Below are 938 nucleotides of genomic sequence, written 5' to 3'. Positions count from 1 at the left end.
CGTAATTTTTCAAATAAAAAATTTCCATTCAAAGTATATTTATTTATTTATTAAGGATCTAATTTCAAGTTATAAATTTAAAAATTGTAAAATTTAAGTTTTAACATTTATTATTATTATGCTAATAAGTGATTTATTATTTATTTAGTTTTAGTTAATAAAATTAAAGTTTATAAAAAAGTAAAATATTTGATCTCTTTCGCAATCTTCTTCTTCTTCTTCTTTTAAAATGAATAAATTTAAATAATATTCCGTAAAAATTCTATCTTAAGCCGATTCTAATTTAAGACTGTGTTCTAATTTAAGCTCGCTATTTATAATTTATTTTCCATTTTCAAAAAAAGGCATAAATTTGTGTATTTTTAATATTACGGGTTTTATGGATATTTCAGTAAAAGATACAGCTTTTTTAAAGCAAGCTTCTCACATAAAAGTAGTTTTACTATACAAAAAAATATTTACTTAGTTTTTGTAGCATATTTTTCAAGTTATTGATTCCTTTATTCAAAATAAACTTTTTGAGGAAACTTAAAAGAATATGAAAAGTATTTGCCTTTTTGGGGTTTTTATTATTTACCTAATATTTGTTATTTTTGTAAAAAATGGTGAGATATTTTATCTAATATACGTTACTTATTGTATCTATTTAGACAATTACTTCTCAATATTTGAAAATAAGATTTGACAATATTTAAATTTTATTTAGAAAAAAAAGGGTCTTTTAATAAGTTCTAATTTAGAAATTAGACTAGAAAATGTTAATAATCTTTTTATAGTCTTAAATTTTATAGTAGTTTACAACAAAATTAGCAAAAATGATTACATCTAAGTTTCATTTATTTAATCAACTATGTTATAAATTACTTGTTGATATTTCTACTTTAAAAATTATTGGGCCATTTATTCATATTTTTACTAATATGAAGACATAAATAAAT

Source organism: Tetrahymena thermophila, assembly GCF_000189635.1.
Source record: "Tetrahymena thermophila SB210 genomic scaffold scf_8254242, whole genome shotgun sequence".
Classification (NCBI taxonomy): Eukaryota; Ciliophora; class Oligohymenophorea; order Hymenostomatida; family Tetrahymenidae; genus Tetrahymena; species Tetrahymena thermophila.
The sequence above is the reverse complement of the archived record's forward strand: the minus strand, read 5'-3'. Positions refer to the sequence as shown.